Source organism: Giraffa tippelskirchi, chromosome 11 (genome assembly GCF_054371585.1).
Source record: "Giraffa tippelskirchi isolate mGirTip1 chromosome 11, T2T-mGirTip1v1.2.pri, whole genome shotgun sequence".
Lineage (NCBI taxonomy): Eukaryota > Metazoa > Chordata > Mammalia > Artiodactyla > Giraffidae > Giraffa > Giraffa tippelskirchi.
In genome coordinates, this window is record NC_137285.1 from 48,048,518 (window position 1) to 48,076,517 (window position 28,000).

At 35.5% G+C, this 28,000-nt stretch overlaps 2 long non-coding RNA genes across 3 annotated transcripts in view; one reads left to right on the top strand and one right to left on the bottom strand.

The window, feature by feature from the left end:
• Positions 1-1,206: 1,206 nt before the first annotated feature.
• The window catches only part of LOC145527355 (uncharacterized), a 47,989-nt gene continuing 21,195 nt past the window's right edge, over positions 1,207-28,000 (bottom strand). Inside the window, exon 3 of one of the 2 annotated variants that reach the window (XR_014069708.1) lies at positions 1,207-2,213. This is a non-coding gene — a long non-coding RNA (uncharacterized LOC145527355). Of the gene's footprint in view, positions 2,214-16,101; positions 19,276-28,000 lie in introns of those variants that run through there. The other variant, XR_014069707.1, reaches the window with a different exon arrangement.
• On the top strand, positions 2,092-13,869 carry LOC145527358 (uncharacterized). Its single transcript, XR_014069711.1, has 2 exons — positions 2,092-2,221; positions 13,505-13,869. It is a non-coding gene; the product is annotated as an uncharacterized LOC145527358 (long non-coding RNA).

Here is a 28,000-nt window from a genome sequence, read left to right on the forward strand (position 1 = left end):
CCTACTTTTGCATTCCCGTCCCCTATGATGAAAAGGACATCTTTTTTTTGGCATTAGTTTTATAAGATCTTTAGGTCTTCATAGAATCAGTCATCTTCAGCTTCTTCAGCATTAGTGTTTGGGGCAAAGACTTGGATTACTGTGATACTGAATGGTTTGCCTTGGAAATGAACAGAGATCATTCTGTCATTTTTGAGACTGCACCCAAGTACTGCATTTCAGACTCTTTTGTTGACTATGAGAGGTACATTCATTTCTCCCAAGGCATTCTTGCCCACAGTAATGGATACAATCATCATCTGAATTAAATTTGCCCATTACAGTCCTAAAAATTTTAGTTCACTGTTTCCTAAAATGTTGATGTTCACCCTTGCCATCTCTTGTTTGATCACCACTTCCAATTTACTTTGATTCATGGACCTAACATTCCAGGTTCCTATGCAACATTGTTCCTTACAGCATCAGACTTCACATCTATCACCAGTCACATCCACACCTGGGAGTTGTTTTCACTTTGGCTCTGTCTCTTCATTCTTTCTGGAGTTGCTTCTCCACTCTTCTCCAGAAGTATTTTGGGCACCTGCCGACTTGAGGAGTTTATCTTTCAGTGTCATATCTTTTTGCCTTTTCATACTTTTCATGGCTTATAAATACATGGCTTACATGTAAATTTCAATATGTATATGTTGGATAACTAATAATATTTTTATTAATTTTTACTGGCTTTTTTTGAATTGTCTATTCATATTCTGTTTTTGTTAACTTTTTAAATTGGGATCTTGGTATTTAATCAATATTTTTAATGTTACTGAAATAAGAAAACATGTATTCTGCTCTAAACAAATAACAAATGTACTTATCGTATTCTATCTGTTGGCAATGTGAGGATTACCTGATTTTCTCTTTCCTTATCCATTTGTTTGTTTACATTTCAGAGATTATTTTATAGACATAATTAAGGCAGATTTTAAGAATGTTAGCATTAAAGTTACAGATCTAAAATCAAGTTAGGGCTGAAAGTAAAATTTATAACATTATAACTTAACAATGGATCTAAGCTCTGACAGCCAAGTTGGGGGGAAAAAGTTCTGCTCAAGTAGAAAACTAACAAACTGTATAAAGCAAAAAGAAAACAATTCCTGTAGATGAAAACAAATAGTGAAAAACATAAAATTTTTAAAATATATGCTCTATTTTTAAAAATAATATATATTTTTTCTTTTTTATGCTTACTGTTTGTCTACTGCAATAGAATGCAAGTTCTATGAGAGTAGGGAATCTCAATGTGTTCAGTAACATATCCCAAGATTCTACAAGAATGTTTGACACAAAATTGTTGCACAAAATACATTTTGAGTGTAAACTTTAATGCCAACAAAAAACAGAACAATAAATATACATATATGCACCATCTAACCACGACTGAGCTAAAGCATCTAGTATACACAGACGCTATTGAATCCTCCCTCCTTCTCCTACAGAAGAAAGGACTATCTTGCATGTTTTATTCTTGTGCAGTTATTTACAACTTACTATACATTATTTTATTCCTAAGCAATAAATATTATATATTATTTCCCATATCTAAAACCTTTATGATACTTGCATTTTGTGTTTAACATTTGTTTAAGTTTACCCTTATTGACAGGTCATTTACTGTCGCTGCTCTACAGTGATCCATTATATGAATATGTAAACATTATGGACTAAATTGTGTCCCCCCAAATTCAAACCCTAACCCTTAATGTGACTGTATTTGGAGACAGGGCTTTCAAAGAAGTAATTAAGATTATCTGAGGTCATAAAGGGGGCTTCCCAGGTGGCGCTAGTGATAAAGAATCTGCCTGCAATGCAGGAGACTTGGGTTACTTCCCTGGGTCTGGAAGATCCCCTGGAGTAGGAAATGGCAACCCAATTCAGTATTTTTGCCTGGAAAATTCCATGGACAGAGGAGCCTGGTGGGCTACAGTCCATGGGTTCACAAAGAGCCAACTTCAACTGAGCACACACACACACGCATGAGGTCATAAAAGTGGGATACTAATCCAGTGGGGCAATATCCTTATAAGAGGAGAGACAGACATCAAAGATACACAAACACAGTGAAAAGGACATGTGAGGACACAAGAAAAATGTGGCCAACTGTAAGTCAGGGAGAGGCCTCAGGAGAAACCAAACTACTTACTGACTCCTTGATCTTGGACTCTCAGACTCTAGAATTGTAAGAAATAAATATTTGTTATTTAAAACATCCAGTCAGTAGTAATTTTTTATGGCAGTATTACATAACTAATACAGTCACAATTTTTCTCTTCTCATGTTACAGATATTGTTTTGAATTGTTTCTAGGTTTCATAACTAAAAACAACAGTGTAATTATCTTTATTTTACTTGTTATCTCTTATATATATGCAAAAATCTATCTGGGCTGGATACCAACAAGTGAAATTGTACCTTAGAATCTGGTCATCCGCAGTGTTATCCTATATTATTCTATGTTTTCAAATGTAATTGTGCCAGACAACACTTTAATCATGAGCATATGACTCCCCTGTTGCAGCACATCTGAAACATTTGCTATTGTCAGAATTTAATGTTTCATATTTTAATGAATGGGGAGTGGTATCCCATTTTGCTTTTAATTTGTATTTTCCTAACTACTAGTACAGAGAAGGCAATGGCATCCCACTCCAGTACTCTTGCCTGGAATATCCCATGGATGGAGGAGCCTGGTAGGCTGCAGTCCATGGGGTCGTGAAAAGTCGGACAGGACTGAGTGACTTCACTTTCACTTTTCACTTGCATGCATTGGAGAAGGAAATGGCAACCCACTCCAGTGTTCTTGCCTGGAGAATCCCAGGGATGGGGGAGCCTGGTGAGCTGCTGTCTATGGGGTCGCACAGAGTCGAACACGACTGAAGCGACTTAGCAGCAGCAGCAGCAACTACTAGTAAGATTAAATAATTTCTCATAGGTTAGTGCCCATTTGCGATCCCACTTATGTAAATATCTTGAACTTTTGTCCATTTTCCTACTGTGCTTTCTTCCCATATTGATTAGTCAAGGTGTTCTATAATCTGAGTACTAATCATTGATTAATAATATAATACAAAGGTTTCTTTCTGTGATTTCTCTTTTAAATTTTATGAAGTCCTTCACAAAATAGATACTTTAAAGTTTGCCATAGTTATTTATCAATAAATACCTTTGTTGTTGATACTTTTAAAGCATTAAGAAATCTTTTATTAAACCCGGTAATAAAAATAATCAAATTTATTGATAACATTTGTTAAATTGTGATTTTAATTTAATACTTACATTTACCCAGAGATTGTTTAGTTATTGTATGAAGTGGGGACTCCATTTTATTACTTAACATTCTAATCTAATATATAGCAACATTTATAGTTCATATTTTCCCACAATTGTACACTTATATTTTTGGAAATTACAATTCTTATGTTGCTGATATGTAATTGTAATTTATTTTTAATAATTATTTTGCAAAAACCACTTTGTTGTTGTTGTTCAGTCACTAACTCGAGTCTACTAACCATCTCATATTCTGCCTCTCCCTTCTCCTTTTGCCTTCAATCTTTCCCAGCATCAGGGTCTTTTCCACTGAGTCAGCTATTCATATCAGTTGGCCAAAGTATTAGAACTTCAGCAACAGTACTTCCAATGAATAATCAGGGTTGATTTTCTTTAGGATTGACTGCTTTGATCTCCTTGCAGTCTAACAGACTCTCAAGAGTCTTCTAAAGCACCACAATTCAAAAGTCTTCTAAAGCATCAATTCTTCAGCACTCAGCCTTCTTCATGGTCCAACTCTCACATCAGTACATGACTATTGGAAAAACCATAGTGTTGACTATATGGACCTTTCTCAGTAAAGTGATGTCTCTGCTTTTTAATATGCTGTCTAGGTTTGTCAGAACTTTCTTTCCAAGGAGCAAGTGTCATTTAATTTCATGGCTGCAGTTACCATGTGCAGTGATTCTGGAACCCATGTGCAGTGATTCTGGAACCCATGTGCAGTGATTCTGGAACCCAAGAAAATAAAGTCTGTCACTGCTTTGACTTTTTCTCCCACTATTTGCCATGAAGTGATGGGACCACATGCCATAATCTTAGTTGTTTTAATGGTGAATTTCAAGCAAGCTTTTTCACACTTCCTCTTTCACCCTCATCAAGAAGTTCTTTAGTTCCTCTTCACTTTCTGCTCTTAGGGTAGTATTATCTGCTTATCTGAGATTGTTGCTATTTCTCCCAAAAATCTTGATTCCAGCTTGTGATTCATCCAGCCCAGTATTTTGCATGACGTACTTTCCATATAAGTTAAATACGAAGGGTAACAATATAGAGTCTTCACATACTCCTTTCCCAATTTTGAGTGAGTCAGTTGTTTCATGTCTGGGTCTAACTGTTCCTTCTTGATCTGCATACATGTTTCTGAGGAGACATGTAAGGTGGTCTGGTACTCCCAACTCTTTAAGAATTTTCATCATTTGTTATGATCCACAACAAGTCAAAGGTTTTTGCATAGTCAATGAAGCAGAAGTAGATGTTTTTCTGAAACTCCCTTGCTTTCTCCATGATTCAACAAGTGTTGACAATTTGATCTGTTTCCTCTGCCTCTTCAAAACCCAACTCATAAATCTGCATGTTCTTGATTCAAGCACTGCTGTAGCCTAACTTGAAGAATTTTGAGCATAACCTTGCTGGCCTATGAAATGATTATACTCAATTGTACATTAATTTGAATATTCTTTGGAATTGGAATGAAAAATGACCTTTTCCAGTCCTGGGGGCCACAACAGAGTTTTCCAAATTTGCTGACATACTGAGTGCAGCACATTAACAGCATCATCTCTTAGTATTTAAATAGCTCAGCTGGAATTCCATCACCTCCACTAGCTTTGTTCCTAGCAATGTTTCCTAAGGCTCACTTGATTTCACATTCCAGGATGTCTAGCTCTACGTAGGTAACCACACCACACCAACAACTTTGCTTTCATGCATTTCTTTTTCTTTGGGATGATTTTGGTCACTGCCTACTGTACAGTGTTACAAATCTCCATCCATAGTTCTTCAGGCACTCTGTCTACCAGATCTAATTCCTTGAATCTATTTGTCACCTCCCCTGTAAAATTATAAGTGATTTGATCTGGGTCACACCTCAACGGTCTAGTGGTTGGCCCTACTTTCTTCAGTTTAAGACTGAATTTTGCAATGACAAGCTCATGATCTGAGCCACAGTCAGCTCCAGGTCTTGTTTTAACTGACTGTATAGAGCTTTTCCATCTCTGGCTGGCTGCAAAGAATATAATCTATCGGATTTCAGCATTGACCACCTGATGATGTCCATGTATAGAGTCATCTCTTGGGTTGTTGGAAAAGGGTGTGTGCTATGACTAGTCTGTTCTCTTGACAAAACTTTGGTAGCCTTTGCCCTTCGTCATTTTGTACTCCTAGGAAAATCCCATGGACAGAGGAGCCTGGTAGGCTGCAGTCCATGAGGTCACTAAGAGTCGGACATGACTGAAATGACTTAGCAGCAGCAGCAGCAGCAGCAGACCAAACTTGCCCATTAATCCAGGTTTCTCCTGACTACCTACTTTTGCATTCCAGTCCCCTATGATGAAAATGACATCTCTTTTTGGTGTTAGTTCTATAAGGTCTTGTAGGTCTTCATAAAGCCAGCTTCTTTGGCATCAGTGGTTAAGGCATAGACTTAGAATACTGTGATAATGAATGATTTGCCTTGGAAACAAACATAGATCATTCTGTCATTTTTGAGGTTGCATCCAAGTACTGCATTTCGGACTCTTTTGTTGACTATAACGGCTACTTCATTTCATCCAAGACATTCTTGCCCACAGTAGTGGATATAATGGTCATCTGAATTAAATTTACCCATTCCCATCCATTTTAGTTCACTGAGTCCTAAGATGTTGATGTTCAATCTTGCGATCTCCTGCTTGACCACGTCCAATTTACCTTGATTCAGGGATCTAACATTCCAGGTTCCCATGCAGTATTATTCTTTATGACATCGGACTTTACTCTCACCAGCAGACACACCCACAGCTGAGCATCATTCCTGCTTTGGCCGAACTGCTTCCTTCTTTCCGGAGCTATTAGTAATTGCCCTCTGCTCTTTCCCAGTGGTATATTGGACCCCTTCTGACCTGGGGGCTCATCTTCTGGCATCAAATCTTTCTGCTTTTTCACATTGTCCATGGGGGTCTCAAGGTTACACAATGGAGTGGGCTGCCATTTCCTTCTTCAGTGTACCACCTTTCGTCAGAACTGTTCACGATGACCCGACTATCTTGGGTGGCCCTGCACAGCATGGCTCATAGATTCCTTGAGTGAACACAGGCCCCTTAGTCACAGCAAGGCTGTGATCCACGGAAGGGCAAATGTCACTCAATCACTACTAAGTTATTAATCTTCATAATTTTCTATATAGTCCTTTAATTTTTCTATACTTGTAATAATAGTTCACAAATATTTTATTATGAAACTTTTATTGAGATCACAGTATGTGTGATGATACTATGAACTCTATACTGATCAAGTTATTAAAAAAAATCACAAAAAGATAAAAGCCCCTTCTTAAAGATTACATTCACAATGTTTTTTCCTTGTTAATTATGCAAGTCCTTTTCCCTACTTTATTAACCTCGCAAGAGAAGCATCACTTCTCTTACTGAAAATCCTCACTTTCCTTTGGGATTCCATTTGCTTCTGATTCCATTTGTTACCATTTATTTCCATATATTTCCAAGAATAAATAAGAGAAGGACAAATCAGTGTTTTCAATTTCTCAGGAAGCAGTCATTGTTCCATTGATTGCACAGAATATATTTAAAATTTGTTTTCATTCACATATTTAGCTGGTATTTACTAAATCCTTTACTAGTAAATGAAGAGACAAGGATTTTTAAGTCAAGATGTGCATCTTGATGTTAAGCTCGAGTGACAAATGTAAACAAATAACAGTAACAGAAGACACAGAGATAGGAGCCAAGCAAGTGGGACTGTAAGTGCTACCTGAGTATATCAGGAAATATTTCAAATAAGTGATTACAGAAGAATCAAAATTCACACATATTTTAGATTTTAGGAACGTTGAGAGGCAAAAAAAGACAACTGCTCTAAAAAAAAATAAACAACTGCTTTTAAAAATTCCTGAGTAACTCATTTGGAAGACTTTTCAAAATCAATGGTAGAGTTTACCTCTCAGAGAAGAAAAATACATATAGTATACTAAAAGAGATATTCTGGCAACTGGAAGAAAAAGGTTTGAAGATCTAGAATTTAAATTGTGACTTCCATTCATATGACTTTTACCAAATTTATTCAACTGTGCAACTATTCCAGATAATTCAAAGGGAAACACCTATAATACTGGTTTATTGCTGTCTTTTAACAGGATTGTTGACTTAGCCTAAGGAGCTACATCTGAGTGGTTACTTCTAAACCTTTTGAAATTATTTCATAATATTTTCTTTTTTCTCTGAAAAACAAAAGAATGCAATAAAAATTATAGTAGATAAAGTAAGAAATCTAGACCCTCTAAAAATATTCAGGAACGTCTTCAAGCTATTATACATATCATCTATGAATTGTCTATAAGCCAGATGTAATATTTTGCTTCCCTGGAATAAGGGTGACAGCAATTTTTCCCCCAGTCTTTTCTTGGACTGCATATTTTGTTGTTAGTTTTTAAAATTGTTTCAATAATTTTTCCAATTGTGTTGAGGTATGATTGGAAAATAGAAGTTTTATTTGTGAAACATATCACTTTTTATGATACAAAAAAAGTGATCAATAAAACAAACATCCCTGAGTTTAAGGTCCAGCTTTATCAAATCTTAATACTTCTGTCTTATTTACCTGATACATTTTTTAGTGGAAAATCAATTAAAATTTATTGAATGCCTACTGATTTTTTTCAAAGTTGTAATTGGCTTTACTTTTCAGTCTGTCTGCCCTCTGATGGAGAAGGATAAGAGGCTTATGGAAGCTTCCTGATGAGAGAGACTAACTGAAGGGAAAACTGGGTCTTAGTGGAGGTGATGGAATTCAGGTTGAGCTATTTCAAATCCTAAAAGATGATGCTGTGAACGTGCTGCACTCATTATGTCAGGAAATTTGGAAAACTCAGCAGTGGCCACAGGACTGGAAAAGGTCAGTTTTCGTTCCAATCCCAAAGAAAGGCAATGCCAAAGAATGCTCAAACTACCACACAACTGCACACATCTCTCACACGAGCAAAGTAATGCTCAAAATTCTCCAAGCCAGGCTTCAGCAATATATGAACTATGAGCTTCCAGATGTTCAAGCTGGATTTAGAAAAGGGAGAGGAACCAGAGATCAAATTGCCAACATCCGTTGGATCATCGAAAAAGCAAGAGAGCTCCAGAAAAACATCTATTTCTGCTTTAATGACTATGTCAAAGCCTTTGACTGTGTGGAATACAACAAACTGTGGAAAATTCTGAAAGAGATGGGAATAACAAACCACTTTACCTGTCTCCTGAGAAATCTGTATGCAGGTCAGAAGCAACAGTTAGAACTGGACATGGAACAACATATTGGTTCCAAATCAGGAAAGGTGTACGTCAAGGCTATTTATTGTCACCTTACTTACTTAACTTATATGCAGAGTATATCATGAGAAACACTGGGCTGGATGAAGCACAAGCTGGAATCAAGATTGCCAGGAGAAATATCAATAACCTCAGATATGCAGATGACACCACCCTTATGGCAGAAAGTGAAGAAGAACTAAGAGCCTCTTCATGAAAGTGAAAGAGGAGAAGGAAAAAGTTGGCTTAAAACTCAACATTCAAAAAACTAAGATCATGGCATCTGGTCCCATCACTTCATGGCAAATAGATGGGAAAACAAAGGAAACAGTGAGAGACTTTATTTTTTTCGGGTCCAAAATCACTGCAGATGGTGACTACAAGCCATGAAATCAAAAGACACTTGCCCCTTGGAAGAAAAGTTATGACTAACCTAGACAGCATATTAAAAAGCAGAGATATTACTTTGCCAAAGAAAGGTCCGTCTAGTCAAAGCTATGGTTTTTCCAGTATTCATATGTGGATGTGAGAGTTGGATTATAAAGAAAGCTGAGCGCCAAAGAATTGACGCTTTTGAACTGTGGTGTTGGAAAAGACTCTAGAGAGTCCCTTGGGCAGCAAGGAGATCCAATCAGTCCATCCTAAAATCAGTATGAATATTCATTGGAAAGACTGATGCTGAAGCTGAATCTATGTTACTTCAGCCACCTGATGCAAAGAACTTACTCATTTGAAAAGACCCTGATGCTGTGAAAGACTGAAGCAGAAGGAGAAGGGGACGACAAAGGATGAGATGGTTGGATGGCATCACCGACTCAATGGACATGAGTTTGAGTAGACTCCAGGAGTTGTTGATGGACAGGGAGGCCTGATGTCCTGCAATCTATGTGGTTGCAAAGAGTCAGACTTGACTGAGCAACTGAATTGTACTGAACTAATCGGCTTTCAGTTCAGATCAGTTCAGTTCAGTCGCTCAGTCGTGTCCAACTCTTTGCGACCCCATGAATTGCAGCACACCAGGCCTCTCGGTCCATCACCAACTCCCGGAGTCCACCAAAACCCATGTCCATTGAGTCAGTGATGCCATCCAGCCATCTCATCCTCTGTCATCCCCTTCTCCTCCTGCCCCCAATCCTACCCAGCATTAGGGTCTTTTCCAATGAGTCAACTCTTCACATGAGGTGGCCAAAGTATTGGAGTTTCAGCTTCAACATCAGTCCTTCCAATGAACACCCAGGACTGATCTCCTTTAGGATGGATTGATTGGATCTCCTTGCAGTCCAAGGGACTCTCAAGAGTCTTCTCCAACACCACAGTTCAAAAGCATCAATTCTGCGGTGCTCGGCTTTCTTCACCATCCAACTCTCATATCCATACATGATCACTGGAAAAACCATAGCCTTGATTAGACGGACTTTTGTTGGCAAAGTAATGTCTCTGCTTTTAAACATGCTATCTAGGTTGGCCATAACCTTCCTTCCAAGCAGTAAGCGTCTTTGAATTTCATGGCTGCAATCACCATCAGCAGTGATTTTGGAGCCCAAAAAAATAAAGTCTGACACTCTTTCCACTGTTTCCCCATCTATTTCCCATGAAGTGATGGGACCAGATGCCATGATCTTATTTTTCTGAACGTTGAGCTTTAAGCCAACTTTTTCACTCTTCTCTTTCACCTTCATCAAGAGGCTCTTTAGTTCTTCTTCACTTTCTGCCATAAGGGTGGTGTCATCTGCATATCTGAGGTTATTGATATTTCTCCCGGCAATCTTGATTCCAGCTTGTGTTTCTTCCAGCCCAGCGTTTCTCATGATGTACTCTGCATATAAGTTAAATAAGCAGGGTGACAATATACAGCCTTGACGTACTCCTTGCCCTATTTGGAACCAGTCTGTTGTTCCATGTCCAGTTCTAACTGTTGCTTCCTGACCTGAATACAGGTTTCTCAAGAAACAGGTCAAATGGTCTGGTATTGCCATCTCTTTCAGAATTTTCCACAGTTCATTGTGATCCACACAGTCAAAGGCTTTGGCATAGTCAATAAAGCAGAAATAGATGTTTTTCTGGAACTCTCTTGCTTTTTCGATGATCCAGCGGATATTGGCAATTTGATCTCTGGTTCCTCTGACTTTTCTAAAACCAGCTTGAACATCTGGAAGTTCACAGTTCACGTATTGCTGAAGCCTGGCTTGGAGAATTTTGAGAATTACTTTACTAGCATGTGAGATGAGTGCAATTGTGCGGTAGTTTGAGCATTCTTGGGCATTGCCTTTCTTTGGGATTGGAACGAAAACTGATCTTTTCCAGTCCTGTGGCCACTGCTGAGTTTTCCAAATTTGCTGGCATATCGAGTGCAGCACTTTCACAGCATCATCTTTCAGGATTTGAAATAGCTCAACTGGAATTCCATCACCTCCACTAGCTTTGTTCGTAGTGATGCTTTCTAAGGCCCATTTAACTTCACATTCCAGGATGTCTGGCTTTAGTTAGGATGAAATATTTCAACATGCTTATAAATGCACAAAAGAAAAATATAAAGCATAAGATTTATCACTAAATTATTATCATGTATCCACCAGCCCGTTTAAGAAACAGCATTTTCCGACACCAAGCTCCCTCCTCGTTCTCTTTCATTACTAGCTATCTCCTTTGTTCCCTCCAAAAGTAACCCCAATCTTGACAATTTCTATTGTGGATTTAGGGAAAACAGCAAACCCAAATAAATGAACTCAAGTCTTTGTAACTAAAACTAACTGATGCTGGGCTTCAGTCTTTCAGAAAGTCATTCTACATCTAGCTAAAACTTAATTTTGTATTTTAACATTTCAGGGTCACAGCCCAAAGATGGTGGATTTATCTGGGGTATTTTCTTCCTCAAGGAAATTCCTGGATTCATGCCTAGTCCACAAGACTGTCAGATAATTCCTAGAATCCTAGACTCTCAGTCACCTCTTCCAAAATTAAAAAATACCCCTAAGGCTAAGAAAGCCCCAAATGCCAGATTCCCATTGACTGAACTGCAGCTTCCCCAATTCTTGGCTCATTAATTTTTCAGTCTTGCTAATTTGCCAGTTCCTTCAGACAGATTATTTTTTATGTTTCACCCAGCTCTTGTAGTTGTTTTCAGCAGAAATGTTGATTAGGTTTACTTAATTGTGGAAGTTTAAATCTCATCAGTATTTTTAATAGAATTATCATAAATATAACTAATATTCCCTGTTTTCAATTTCTTTGATCTCATCCCCTCATTTCTTTTCTCTGTCAAGAAAGAACCACTGTCCTGAACTGTAGTTTTTCACTCCTCACATTTCATAATTTTACTCCATACATAATACATATATAATATACAGTATTTTTGTACATTTTTATATTTTTAAATATATCACAAAACTGGAAGTTCCATTCCAGTTCTCTTACTTCAAAATACATTTGTGAAATTTGAAAAATATATACATATATATTTGTGAAATTTGTCTTTGTTGACACATGTAGTTCATTTCAAATATTTTAACTGCTAGCTAGTATTATTTGTAAAAAGTATATTGCAAATAAACTAATCCTTTTTGGGGGGGGAGGAATCACATTTCCCCAACCAGGGATCAAACCTGTACCCTCTGCAGTGGAAGATCGGAGTCCTAACCACTGAACCACCAGGGAAGTCCTAGCCCTCTCCTTTTGATAGACATTAAAGTCATTTCAAATACTTTGCTCTTATACTCAATGTGCTAATAAATGGTCTCATACATATAAAAACATTTCTCAGGGAATTAACTATGAGTAGAAATGATGAGTTTTGTAATAAGAACATGTTCAACTTTACTGAAGTTTGTTCAATTACTTTCCAAAATGCTTTATTCTTTATTTATTCTCATCAGCCTAATATCTAAAATTTTTTTGCTGTATATCCTTGACAACAGTTGGTACTTTCAGAATGTTAGGACTTTATTTCTAGCCTAACAATTAAATGTTTGATATTTACTTTAAATTTGCAATTTTGTACATCATTCATTTTCTTCATATGTATTTGCTACCATAGTTTCTTTTTTCTCAGAATTCCATTTTAATATGCTTGCCAATTCTTCTACTGTTCTTGTTTTTTTTTTTTACTTCCTTACTGGTTTCTAAGATGTGTATATACTTGAAATTTAAATTATTTTTGCTTTATGTTTGTATAACACATACAGTCTTTAAGCAGTCATTTAAATTTGCATTTGATGGTGTCCTATTTTAATACAGCCATATATATCTTTATTTTTATTTGTGGTATGTATTTAAAAATTTTTAAATAAATTTCTCATAGGATATATAAAATATATTACATAACAGTGGGAAAAAAATCCTCAATGATTTAACAATATAGTGAATATTTCAAATTCACATAAAGTACACTGTGACACACAAACATACTGTAGGTAGTTCTCTATGTAACACTGTGATGCAGGTTACAGATTTCAATTAAATGACATTATTCTTCTGTAACTCTTTTGCTACATTCACACCTCATGATCTTTTGACCAAAATACTTAATTGAAAAAAAAAAAACACCATAAATTGTCACATAAATCTCTCAAATAATAACATAAATAGTTCTTTTATTATGTAGAAAATTATTTCAAGTAAATCATCTATTTTAATCCTTTCAAAATTCTCAGAAACTAATGCTATTTTCCCATTGCATGACTGGAGAAACTGAAGCTAAAATCATTAAGCAACTTGGTACAGGTTGGGCTTTCCTGATAGCTCAGTTGGTAAAGAATCCACCTGCAATACAGGAGACCTGGTTGGATTTCTGGGTCAGGAAGATCCCCTGGAGAAGGGAAAGTCTACCCACTCCAATATTCTGGCCTGAAGAATTCCAGAGTGATGATGCAATCATATTTTCTGACTAGTCTTTCTATATCTTACAGATGAAATGAAGAGCCTAACACTGGGACTTAACTGGTGGCACAGTAGGTAAGAATCCTCCAGCCAATGCAGAGGATAAGGTTTTGATCCTTGGTCTAGGAAGATCCCACATGCCACGGAGCAACAAATCCTGTGCACCACAACTATTGATCCTGCACTCTAGAGCCAGGAACCACAACTGCTGAGCCCACATGATGCAGCTACTAAGCCCACGTACCCTAGAGCCTATGCTCCGCAACAAGAAACGCCACTGCAAAGAGAAGCCTGCACACCATAACGAAGAGTAGCCCCCGCTTGCTGCAACTAGAGAAAGCCCGTGAGCAGCAGCAAAGATACAGCACAACCAAAAATAAATAAGTAAACAAAACTTTTTAAAAAATACTTAAATCCTTAGTATTTAACACTAATAGTATTCAATTATTATTAAAGTATAATACTAATATTTATATCCTCATATGAAAGAGTGACTTGGATTTGGGGGATGTAGTAACTCAAGAAATAAAATCCCTCATTTTTTAAATAAATTTAAAAAAAAAGGAAAAAAAATGGGGAAAAGAATTGGAAAAAGTAGATACATGTATATGTATACCTGAATCACTTTACTGTACACCTAAACTAACACAACATTGTTAATCAACTATACTCCAAATTATAATAAAAAGTTTAAAAATGAAAAAAATGAATAAAGATACTTACCCTGAAAAATAAAATAAAATAAAATCCCTCATTTTTATAATTGAACAGCATGTAAGATTATGTCAAATATATTTCCTGACTATGTTTGATGGCAAGTACAGATCCTACCCAAGATGTTATGTAAAACAACAAAGCATATTTCAATTGTTCTGATTTCACTGAGAGAGGCAGGAACCACACATTACAAGTGTAACTGTATGATCTTTAGCATACAGAAAAATACTGAATATCCATTTATACCAACTAGCTTGTCCTTGCTGTGCTGAATCAAAGTCTAGCAATCACTTAGAAGAATTCTGCCTCTTCAAAGTGTATTAACAGAGAGATATAAGCAGACCATGAACTGAAAAATGGTTGGAAAAAAAATCAAAGTGGTTAGTCCTACACAGCAATGTAATTTATCTATATTTCCTTGATTTCAAATGTTCCTTCCAACATATTATAGAAACATGAAAAGCATGTGAATGTTATCGTATGTCATGTTTCCATTCTAAGAAAAGGTACTGATGATTTTCCTTTGATTAGGCACTATGAGTTGCACTTCAAACACACACAAAGAAAACTAGTATTATTATAGTTCATTTGATTTATAACCAGTTCAATATTAAACATATCAGCTATTAAAAAAAGTTTCAGTGTGCTTTCAGTGGTTTCATCTCTTATACTCTACACTTAATGTGTAACCCCATTTATTCATTATTTTAAAACAAATATATATGTTTAATTGTTAAATAATTACATGGCAGTGTATGACACCATGCACATTTTAAAGTTTGACCCTGTTATTATTTGTCCAAAGTAGTACTCGTCAGAGAAGCATTGCTCATTTGACTAGAACCTGTTTAAATATCCTCTAAATCAATGTGTTAGGCTGACAGAACAAAGAAGAGAAAGGATAATTCTTATTTCTAAATGTTTTCTGAAGTCTTACTTTATATAGAAAGCAGGTGGTTATGGAGCAGTTGAAAAAGTAATGAATTGTAATATCTGAATTCAGCCACTGACACACACTCTGAGGTTTGCTAACACATACTGTTTCCTGAGATTTGGAATCAGATATTAAAACAAAAACAAGAGCAAAAAAATCAAGCATTCCCTCAAATTCTTCAAAATCTCTAAAGAGCAGGTGAACTTTCCCATAAGGTAAAAAAAAAAAACTTAGAAGTATTTATTGCAAGTTATAGATTTGAATATATTTACACAGAAACATTTGTTTTGCATCTGATATTATCTATTCACTTTTCTCCTGAAAATTATACCCTCATTTCCCAGATCATAGTGGGTCAGGTGATAAAGGTTTACTAAAACAGTATAAGACTACTGAACTTCATACTAATGATAATGAGAAGTCACTAAAAGGTTAAAAAGTCAGTGAGTAATATGAATGGACTTATGTTTTAAGAATATCATTTGGGAATATTTATGTGAAGATTGGATTAGAAGGGCACCATGTAGTGAGAAGCTCACTTAAGAAGTACACCAGAAAAGAAAAGATGGCTACCTGGAGGAAGGTGGTTTTGCTCAAGGACTGGAAAGACTTAAAGAGAATTGAAAGCAATTCATCTATGCCCACATCTTCATCCTGTGCCCTCTTGACTGTATAGAGATCAGTGATTGACATATTTGGTTAAATCAGAGACCTTCTTCTCAAAATGCATCCATCAGCATCACAGAAGAACTGACTATGAAATGATTCTCCCTCTTCTGCTATCAATTTTAGTGTTATTGGTAACAGTCTAAGGATTAAGTCAAAAATCATTTTCTCTTCTAGTAGAACTTCCAAGAATCAGATAGGATCTCGTGATCACAACACACAAATGGTAGAGATGAAGAATTTGAAAGTCTCAAAAAGTTATTCATATCCTAGGGGTAATATATATTTAATTTTCTTAATTTCTGAGTCTTTTGTATGTCTGTGTGTATATGTCTGCATGCACATACATGCAGTCTAAAAATAAAGAACACATACTTCATAAAATTACTGTATTCAGGTTGTTTTTAATGTAAAACATTTAATACAGTACCTGGCACAGATGAGACATTAGTAAATACATAGTCCCTTCTTCCAACTAACCCTTTCTTAGCTCACAGCCAAAAGAAGAGAGTTCTTTTGGGGATACTAGGTAAAAAATATATACTGGTAATCCCTAAACTAAGAATAGAGACCATAAAGAACTATAACTTTCAGTTTTCCTTAGAAGTTTCCAAATCTGATTTATCATTATAAATATATCCAGATTATTTACTTGAACCAAATATAGAGTTGATGTTCTTTCTTCTTTAAGCTCCCATATTTAACTAAGGAGTAGCTATGCCATAGTGACATTTTTATATATTGAAATCTTAGAGTGAAATTTTTTTAACTTCTTTTCCCTGGTAGTTTTAAAACAAAATCCTAATGAAAGGGAATGGAATACAAAGTTAAAACCTAATCAACCTCCATATACTGCCAAAAATCTGATTCTTAGGAACATCATCCAAGGTTTCTTAAGAGCGACTCTCATTATTATCCTCCACACTCCGAGAGTTCCCGAGAAGTTCAAGAAGAGACACTAATTTGACCACAGGTTATAGAGTAACTTTGTCAGATTTTTTTTAAAGTCATAAGCAGAATGCAACTAGGCAATATAAAGAAAAGTGAACAATAAGGCTGTCATTTTTTAACAAGAAGGCAAACACATTGATACTCAGTGAACTGGAGATACTATTACAGCTTGCTTTCTCTGTTTGATCCCATCTAGCCCTCTGTTCTAACTCAAAGGTAATCAGATCACTTCCTTGGAGGAGGTGAGTAATGAGACAGAGTTTCCAACCTCTTCATACCAGATAAAATGACCTCTATTTCATTGCCACTGTGATTAAACGTGTTATAGCTATGCAATAAGAGACCAGACGTGAGCATTAGAAATTGGTAAGAAATTCTTCTTTAATCGTTACTCTAGAGATTTTGACACATTTTTCTGTGGATTTCTTACTCCTATTTTCAAACTTTTTATTGTTCCTATCAAAATAATTAAAGGGATTGCTATAAGGGTCATAAAGATTTAACAAAAGAACTACCTGTCCTCCATTTCTCTTGTTACTGGAAAGTACGTAGGCTCTGGTTCTATGCAGTGCTGAAGAGATACTCAGGAGGGAGTCGATACTAAGTGCCATGTACTTAGCATATGAAACATGTCCAGGCAGGTGGCAATTGGACTTCTTATCCTTTATTTAACTTTCTTTCCATCTCCTCTCTCTCTCTCTTCACTCTCTCTCTTTGAGTTGATATCTTAAAGGTTTGAGGGGGACAGGATTTTTACACCCAATAATTTCTTTGTTACAGTATAACACATCACTCCTATAAATTCCCTCAGAATGCTGAAATTAATTAGAACCCTAATCTAGAACACATTCTCACAAAAATTCCCTTAAATCTGAATAGTGAAGAAGGAAAAGGGGAATTTCTAAGCTAGACTCATTCCCAACTGTATCTCTTAAGTACTCTGTTCTTTTTGTTGCTGCTGTGTCACTCAGTCGTGTCCAACTCTTTGAGACCCCATGAACTGCAGCACGGCAGGTTTCTCCGTACTTCACAATCTCGAAAAGCTTGCTCAAACTCATGCCCTTTGGGTCAGTAATGTCATCCAACCATCTCGTCCTCTGTCATTCCCTTCTCCTCCTGCCCTCAATCTTTCCCAGCACAAGGGTCTTTTCAAATGAGCCGGTTCTTCGCATCAGGTGGCCAAAGTGTTGGACCTTCAGTTTCAGCATCAGTCCTTCTAATGGATATTCAGGAATGATTTCCTTTAGGATTGACTGGTTTCATCTCCTTGCAGTCCAAGGGACTCTCAAGAGTCTTCTCCAAACCCACAGTTCAAAAGCATGAGTTTGTCGGCATTCAGCCTTCTTCATGGTTCAACTCTCACACCCATACATGACTAATGGAAAAAAAAAACCATAGCTTTGACTAGACAGACCTTTGTTGGCAAAGTAATGTTCTTGCTTTTTAGTATGTTGTCTAGGTTGGTCATAGCTCTTCTTCAAAGGAGCAAGCAACTTTTAATTTCATGGCTGCATTCACCATCTGCAGTGATTTTGGAGCCCAATAAAATGAAATCTGTCACTGTTTCCATTGTTTCCCCATCTATTTGCCATGAAGTGACGGGACCAGAAGCCATGATCTTCATTTTTTGAATGTTGAGTTTTAAGCCAGCTTTTTCACTCTCATCTTTCACTTTCATCAAGAGGCTCTTTAGTTCTTCTTCACTTTCTGCCATAAGGGTTGTGTCATCTGCATATCTGACGTTATTGATATTTCTCCCAGCAATCATGATTCCAGCTTGTGCTTCATCCAGCCCAACATTTCATATGATGTACTCTGCATATAAGTTAAATAAGCAAAGTGACAATATATAGCTTTGACGTACTCCTTTCCCAAATTAGAACCAGTCTTTTGTTCTTTGTCCAGTTCTGACTGTTGCTTCTTGTTAGAAGCATACAAGTTTCACAGGAGGCAGGTAAGGTGGTCTGGTATTCCCATCTCTTCAACAATTTTCCACAATTTGTTGTGATCCACACAGTCAAAGGCTTTAGTGTAGTCAATGAAGCAGAGGTAGATATTTTTCGAAACTCTCTTGCTTTTTCTATGATCCAACAAATGTTAGCAGTTTGATCTCTGGTTCCTCTGCCTTTTCTAAATCCAGCTTGAACATCTGGAAGTTCTTGGTTCGTGTACTGTTGAAGCCTAGCTTGGAGAATTTTGAGCATTACCTTGCTAGCATGTGAGATGAGTGAAATTGTGTGGTAGTTTAAACATTACTTGGCATAGCTCTTCTTTGTGACTTGAATGAAAACTGACCTTTTGCAGTCCTGTGGCCACTGATGAGTTTTCCATATTTGCTGGCATACTGAGTGCAGCACTTTAACAGCATCATTTTTTAGGATCTGAAATAGCTCAGCTGGAATTCCATCACCTCTGCTAGCTTTGTTCATAGTGATGCTTCCTGTTGCCACTTGTCTTCACACTCAAAGATGTCTGGCTCTAGGTGAGTTCTTTCCTTGGGTGTAGGATTATCTCCATTATGTACTTCCCATCCTAATATATGAATAATTTTATTATTTTATGGAAAAAAGTCAAGAACTACCACTAGGCACATAAAAGCTAGGGAACTAAATAAAATAAGCAATTTACATCTAGTAAAAGCAAACAATGACCTTGAATATGTCGTTAAAACTCAGTTAACTGTCTCTGCATCTGAAAGTTAGAGAGTTCAATTCTGGCCTTCAATACCACTTCAAAATATCATAACATTGACTCAAATTATGTCATTAAATTTCAGTATCTTATATTGGCAGTTTCCTGAAATGGTTTTCTTTTCTTTGGTTGAAAATTCATACTAGGCCAGAATTTTATCACACATCCTAGTGTGGTCAGTCACCAGTATGAGAAAAAATCATGGCATAATAGAACTAGAATTTAATCTTCAAATCAAACAGATATTTAACTCAGTGTGCAATCCTTTCTCATTGCTCAGTCTGATGTGAAGCATTCACTTTTTCCATCTGATGCCATTTGGGAATTATTTGAAGAAGTGAAGAGGAAGACGAAACAAATTCGATATTTATTAGTTTACAACACTATGCTGCCATATGAAAACTCCCACAGCATCCCTGCCTTCACCAACACTACCATTTCCCAGATGTATGCGATTGAGGTTGAGTGGAATAAAACAAGCAGCTTGACTCCTTTCTTTCTTATTTAATTCTTATGAAAAAATCAATAGTTCTTTTCTGAGATTTAAGGGAAATAGGAATGCAGATTATGATAAAAATATTTCCAAATTAGGACTTTTTGAAGGTCACAATCTTTTCTTATATTACATAAATATCTATGAGAATGTTATTTTTATACTTGTCACATGAGACTACTTTTACAGTGATAATATATACTATATGTATGTTCAAAACATGTAGATTCAAAACTAGTTATCCAGTGGTAAGTAATGTCTATGTTTTAACCCTCATGGATACATATTTTATATTAGCTTTTAAAGTGGTAAGGAAGTACTAAAAATTAATTCCATTGTTAGAAATCAAAAATAAAACCTCATATAATTATGTTTGAATAATTAAATGGCATGTTGTTGGAAAAACAGCATGAGGAAGAGCAGTGTGTTCCAGAAACATTTTTAAGAAGGCAGAAAATGAAGTGAATTTAATTGTGAGCTTCATACAAATTTCCTATTAAGTATATATATATGATGGTGGTTTAGTTACTAAGTTGTATCCAACTCTTGCGACCCCATGGACTGTAGCCTGCCAGGCTTCTCTGTCCACGGGATTTTCCAGGCAAGAATACTGGAGAGGATTGCCATTTCCTTCTCCAAGGGATCTTCCCAGCACAAGAATCAAACCCGGCTTCCCACATGGCTCAGTGGGTAAAGAATCCACTTGCAATGGAGGAGACACAGGCAGATGCAAGTTCGATCACCGGGTCAGGAAGATCCCCTGGAGGAGAGTATGGCAACCCACTCCATTATTCTTGCCTGGAGAATCCCTGTGGTCAGAGGAGCCTTGTGGGTTACACTCTACAGGGTCGCAAAGAGTTGGACATGACTGAAGTGACTGAGCTTGCACACATATATACATAGTTACAAAAAATGTATTCCACCATGTATATTAATTCACTATTAATACTCCTTCAACATAATTTTTTCACATATATGCACATGTGAGGGTAAGAAATACTCATTTAAATTTCTACGAAAAATTTTTTAAAAACTTAGAATAGTCTAATGTTATGAGCTTACAATAGTCTGAAAATGTAAACATTTCTAAATTTCTTAAATAGTGCTAAAGATTAAAAATAAGTTTTGTAAATATCAAAGTTACATATCAAAGTTTTGAAATATCAAAGGTTTATAAGATTATATATAGTATTGCAACCCATCTATAATTTAATTCTTTTTTAATTGTGTATAACAGTAAGTCTACCATTATAAATAACCTTCTATACAGAGCCATGCTAAATGATGCCATAAAGTTATTACATGGTATTTGCTATATTTTCTGTCCCTTGTTTTTGAAAAGATTTATAGTTATTTCTCTATTATAGCAAGCAGATGTGAAGTGATTACAGGATGATCTATATGTGTCAGAAAGTGCCATTTGTTTCTTATTTAACTCCACTTCCATGGAAATTTGAAGATGTCTCATGCATCATCTCTTCAATTTCCTGAAGAAAAATAACTTTCATTATTTCGGCACAAGGCATCCTAAGAATGTCCTATGTCAAGAATAATTAGAATTTCACTTTTTAACATCTCTCCTGCAGTATGAAGTGAAAGTCACACTCAGTCGTGTTCGACTCTTTGTGACCCCATAGGGTCTACAGAATTCTCCAGGCCAGAATACTGAAGTGGGTATCCTTTCCCTTCTCCAGAGGATCTTCCCAATCCAGGGATAGAACCCAGGTTTCCTGCATCACAGGCAGATCTATTACCAGCTGAGCCACCAGGGAAGCCCAAGAATACTGGAGTGAGTAGCGTATCCCTTCTCCAGCAGATCTTCCTGACCCAGGAATCGAACCAGGTTTCTCCTGCATTGTTGGCGGATTCTTTACTCACTGAACTATCAAGGAAGCCCCTTCTGCAGGATATTGACTTTCTAAAGGAGCCTTGCCGTCTGGAGTCTGATAAATGTGTTCTTGTGTGTATGAACTGAAGTGAATCTGAATCACACCAGTTAGAGCTGTCCATGTGAAAGTATAAATATGCACAAATGTACATATTGAGACATTCATTAATTTACTTCATGACTATTCTACTTATTAAAATAGAGGTTACTTTGACAGACGATCTCAAATTCTTTCTCTATAGAGAATAAGGAAAGGTATCTAACTACATGGTTACCATGCTGTTTGCAAATTGAGTTTTAACAGCTACTATCATCTCACGAAAGCAAAATATCAGATTACTGTTGATCCTAAAGGCTTCTGTAAACTGTAAGGGTGACAAAGGAAAGTTTATATAAAATACTGGAGAAACAAAGACAGGAAGGTGAGAGAGCAACTACTTCATATAAAATCAAACCAAACTCCTTACTGTGCCTAACCTCACACCGCTTTTCCACAAGCACCTGCCATGCCATTTTACAAGTAATCCCTATGCCTGGAAGTTTTGTGCTGTTTCTCCCTCCAGATAAATCCTCTTCTCTTTCCCCTTTATAGCATTTCAAAACTTCTGAAGGTTATTCTTTCATAGCATTTCCACTATACCTTAATTGTGATCCTTATCACACTGCATGTTAATATTTTACTTATTTTCTTACCCTGTTACACTAAAGCAAATTGAATACAGTGACATCTTGTTTTTATATACATTCATAAGGGTTGGATATAGGCATCACCCTCAAAAACCTGCTTAATAAAGGAGTGAATGATTGAAAGCATGATTGAATGAAAAAACTATGATCAACAGCACCTTTATAACACTGAATAAAATAAAAACTCTGCATTCAGTGCCAGCGTCAGAAGATGAGATGGTTGGAGAGCATCACCAATTCAATGGACATGATCTTGGGCAAACTCCTGGAGATGGTGCGGGACAGGGAGGTCTGGTGTGCTGCAGTGCACAGGGTAACGAAGAGTCGGACATGACTTGATGACTAAACAACAAGTCAGAATGGATACGGAGATTTCTACTGATTCTTAATTCAGATATGGATGGCAAATTCTTAAGAAATTCTTCCCATATATAATTTAACATTAGATCATATGTCTATAGAAAACCTGTTCCCCATTTTATTTTTTATTTGTTGGTAAAATTACTGAACTTACAGATATGACAAACACAACAAAGCTGGAATTGACCGAGCAATATAATCTAAGGATTGTGAAGCATGTGAGATACAACTGATAAAACAAACTAAGGAGCCAGTGATGAAGAAAATGGAAAGAATTTAATAGTTAAATCTATAAATGAACATAGAAAAGTGAAGGGTTTTAAAATTAAAGAGTTTAGAATTTAGCAGTAACATGACAGAATGGAGGAAGGACATATGAAAAGCAAAGTTTGTTTAAGAAATTCTAAGATGTAGCTGTATTACAATAAGTGAGAATAGAAAACAAAATGATTAGCTCTTATCAATTAGTCCAATAAAACCGATGATGACTGATGAAAATAATATCTGTTTAAGTAGAAAAGGAATAAGAAATTAGGATCCTTATTTGAAAAAGAAAAACTGGAGGTTGAGACTGATTCATGTTGATGTTTGAGAAAGCAACAAAATTCTGTAGCAATTATCCTTCAATTAAAAAAAAAAAATTTTTTTAAGTGGAGGTTGATACTGGTAGGAACATATCAGAAGTAAAGGAAGGTAAGTTGAAAAAGCTTCAGGGTTGTTTTTAGCCCATGACACTTTGAGTAGAGATTGGCATTATGGTAGGATGATTCCAAATCAAGAATTTTCAAATGATAGATTTCTTGGAGAAACTAACAAAATCAGTCTTACTTACTTGCTAATTTTGAGGATGAATTTACAGAAAAAAAGTGGAAAAACCCTTACGCATTTGAAAGCTCCATCATAAAGAAGATAGAATATTTGAAGTGATCAGCTTCAAGTACAAACTTGAATGGGTAAATGTTAAAAAGTAAAGAATAGGAAGTAAAACAAACATAGACTCAAGAATTAGATATGGAGCTAATCAGTAAGGCAACAAATAGAAAAGAGAAAGAAAATCTAAGAATCATGAAAGTATAAACACATCTTTCCAAACGAATATCCAAGTAGAAGAGTTAAACAACTTTCAGATGGGAAGAACTAATCCTAATAAGAACTGGGTAAGCATAGTAGGTATGTCTAGGATATCACTGATAATCAGTGATAGAACAGACAAAATTAAACATAAAGGAAAAACAAGAGAGGAAACTGAAATTTGGTATGTGCTCAAAAGGGGCTTAGCTATTATAATATATACACTTAATTCTCACAAATTTATGAGATAAGCATTGATTAGGCTGAAGGCCATAATTACCCACACAATGGATCCTCTTATGTTGCTGAATATACAGAAACTGACAGGGGGAGAAAGCTCTCTGTGTCTTACCAAAATTCAATCACAAAGGAAAAGAGAAATTAAGATATAAGGTCTCCAAAACTATCACAAGTCCCAGTGTAGTTTTTGTTCTGGACTTTTTAATTAAGGAGAAAGCAAAAATTGGCCAATATCTGAAGACAAGTAGACATTTGGTAAAAGAATTCTGGAACAAGAGGGAACAATAATTTATTGTTCTCACAAAACTAGTTATTGGAGACCCATAGTTATAGAATAGAGAAAACTTTGAAAAGAAAGAAAAATGCAAAGGCCTTGCAATTTAGACAGAGAAAATGTTTTATAGCAAGACATTCAAAATGTTACCTCATATCTAAGTATGAGCAAGTCATATTGCTGAGGTATGTAGGAAAGTCAGCTCCATCAAGAATTCTATTTTTATAAAAAACAAACCTGAAAACAACATAAAAATGAACAAGCAATTCTCAGCTTTTGGTGATAAAAGTAGATGATTCTAAAAATTGTTCAAAACAATATCAGCTAAGGTTAGTAGGTTCACTGGAAGGTTGGAAGTTAGGAAGTTGCCCAATTTTATAAAGGTTTATCAATAATAAAGCAGTCAATTCTCAGGATTATTTATAGAGGTTTCTTTTGTTGTCAATAGAATGTATACATCAGATGCCAGTTTCCTTCATCTCACTGAGAATTTGCCTAGAATATTTTTTTATACTTTACTTTCCAAATGATAATCAAAACAACTAAACCAAATTGTATTATATCAAAATAGATGATGAGTGATAGTATCAATTATTTGCATTTTTGAGCTTTTAACATTTTGAAGAGTTAACAAACTGTTACTAATGGTTAGGCATCAGAAATAGATTAAATCATAATTTTGCCACTTAGCATCTTGATCTTAGATGTAAAATGAACACACTAATACCTACAGTGTGGCATGGTTCTTAGAATTGAAAGGACATGTAAATCTACTTAAATGGAACCGGTTACACAGTAGAAGTTGAAAAAATGACACTAAAAATGACACTAAGGGCTTGAAAGACAAACTGAAATAATATGTATGTCAGTAACATTAAAGCATAATCTTGAAAAAGGTAAAACCATGATTCTCATCTAAATATATGAACAAACTTCAAATATGTAGTTTAATTTATTAATTAATGAGAGAGCATGAAGGATGTTACATCTCGTCAACCGATTATCCAAAAAACACATACATATATAAGCAAACAGGAATACTAAAATTAATGTGATTAATAGACAAAATATTTTGATTCTTCAACAAGGTTTGTAGAAATCAACTGCACTCCACTCATCAAAATGCATCTACATGTATATAACCAAGAATTATTTGTACCACTAGTAGTTATCTACAATTTACAAGGTTGTAAAAATAGCTCAAAGATTATAAAAAGACAGAGATAAGTAGGATCTGTGCACTAAATAAGATATCTGGTACTAAATTCTGCCAATTTCCATTTGTCCACTCACACTCATTTTTCTGACAGTCTTCCCACCTTATGTTCATTATGATATCAAATACATTTTATTATTGGTCACAGAAAAATAGACTAGTCTTGTTAGGTTTGACCTAGTTTTATGTAGATCAAGTAAGATTTTTTCATCAACTCTGCAAGCTTCCTTTAGAGTTTTTTTGCTAATCAAGTGCCATAGAGTACTGAATAAATTCACAAGTACACAAAATTCATTTCCACTCAAATGTTTCCATCAAAAAAAAAAAACAACTGAGATCATCATTTTAAATATCTCTATGTATTCACTATTCAGAGGATAGGAAAACAAACACAAGAAACTCCAGCAAATCTGTACTACAGTGCTTATACATTTGAATGAATGAATTCTCTTTCAGAGATCCTCAAAATTTTCTAAGGCTCCTGGCTTATAAGAAATTTACCTTTCTTACCACCTTGAAGACTCAACTCTGTAAGGTCAGTTCTCCTAATAGAACTTTGTATGCCTTGTGTTGTCAATAAAGCAAGCATTCTTATTAAAAACCATCTTATCACACCCAATTCAATGAGCATCACAGAATCATATGATACTGCAGGTGTGGCTGTGATTATGTAATTTGTCACATATGTATGGTTAAAAATGATAACAGACTTTTACAGTGCTAATGCAATCTATTTTTATTTTTCCATAAAAAGTAAAGAGACTCAGATTTTAAGAATTCTGGGAGGTCAGTGAGAATCAGATATCATTTTAAATGTATTATTTCAACTAATAAATGCTAAATTGTTAGAGTTACTAAACTGGAGTAACTAGTTCCTTTGAGTTGCAAATAGCTTAAGAAAAAAGAAAAAGGACTTCCATATATATTTGGAAAGTGGAACATTCAAACAACACTGATAATACTGCAATAAATAAACACATGCAATTTCTCTCATGAGTGCACTCACTCCTATGTAATTAGTTTGGGGTTGGTTTTATTTGCTTGTTTTTCTTTTTCTGCTGGAGCCTAGGTTATGCATCCACTTGCAGGTGGCTGATTTCTGGATTAAAATGAGCCTTGGAAATTCTGATTCAGGTCACTCATATGGTCTGAAAGTTATCTAAGTGATGTCTGCTAAGAGGTTCTACCTTCAAGTCAATGCCTCAGGGTCTGTAGTTTGAAGTGCCTGATAGAGTACTTTTCCACAAATCTGAGACTGTCTTTCTTTCTTTCTTGAAAGCACATTCTCTAGCCTATAGCTTGTATCAAAGTTCAAGAAAGCCAAGTAGTAAAATAAAAATATCTGTGGATGATATTGGAATAATGCCTGGTTGTGGTTAGTTTATTTCTATAAGTAACAATATCAGGGGAAGAGACTAAAATTCTCTATGGCAGCATTGTTTATAAAAATTGATTAGGGCTTTCCCTGAGGATAAGTACATATTACGGAAAGAAATCTATTGACAAATCTCCATTCTTGGCAAAACACATACTGTCTCTAAAATATGTATGTTAATAATGCTTTACCTGCATAAACTAAGGGAAGACTGGGCATATCTTCTGATCTGACAGTTTTCTATGCAGCTCTTAAAATAGCAACACATGAAACCAACCTAATGGTTTCCAGCTTTTCCCTTTACATAAAGAGGAAAAGGAATATATATGATTTCCCAAAAGCTGATTGGAAAATCTCAAAGAAAATTTTAAGTAGACATTTTATGAGTTTTACTGTAGATTTTGGAAATGATGAAATCAGGAACTGTCCGAGATTTGGGCACTTGATTAGGATAGAGTGTGGTTGCCTGAAAAGCAATAGTTGGTTTTGTATTTAATCACAGTGACAAGGAAAAGTTTTAAAGACTCACAGAAAATAATGCAATTGTGAAGAACTTAATAGTTTTTTTTCAAAACTGAAGAAAACTTGGTCTTCTTTCTCATTTCTTTAAGTAGTAAAGAAGACTTTAAATTCAGCATAAGACATAGAAAATTAATCTAATACAACACAGAATCTCTACTACCTAGGTGGATTGCATCAAATTGAAAAATAACTCCTTTTATTGTTGCTAAAGGCACTAATTAGAAATTTTGCAAGTTTTCCCCCAAATCGAATGAATCCAAATGTTATCCTTCATTATGCCCTTTTATTCTCTGGAAGCAATGGACACTTTAGGCACAGTGATTCTCTCATTGCTTCTGCAAGGTCAAAATAATTTTTGCAACAATACCAAAATGCTATTTATGTTAAAAATGCAATGTGTTCATTATCATTATCTTCAAATGAATCAGTAAGTGTTAAAA